Below are 364 nucleotides of genomic sequence, written 5' to 3' on the forward strand. Positions count from 1 at the left end.
GCCCGGCCAGAGTGACCGAGAGGCGGACATACGTTATCTTACGCACGCCCGCTGACATCCTCCGACGACTAAGTTCCGCTTGCGGGAGGCTGCCTCCTCCCGCCCGCCGCCCGGGGATGCTGCCTCATCCCCGGACGAGCCTCTTACGCACGCCCGCTGTCATCATCCAACAACTAAGTTCCGCTTGCGGGAGGCTGCCTCCTCCCGCCCGCCGCCCGGGGATGCTGCCTCATCCCCGGACGAGACTCTTACGCACGCCCGCTGTCATCCTCCAACAACTAAGTTCCACTTGCGGGAGGCTGCCTCCTCCCGCCCGCCGCCCGGGGATGCTGCCTCATCCCCGGACGAGCCTCTTACGCACGCC

The sequence above is a fragment of the Syngnathus scovelli genome, unplaced genomic scaffold (assembly GCF_024217435.2).
Source record: "Syngnathus scovelli strain Florida unplaced genomic scaffold, RoL_Ssco_1.2 HiC_scaffold_332, whole genome shotgun sequence".
Taxonomy (NCBI): Eukaryota; Metazoa; Chordata; class Actinopteri; order Syngnathiformes; family Syngnathidae; genus Syngnathus; species Syngnathus scovelli.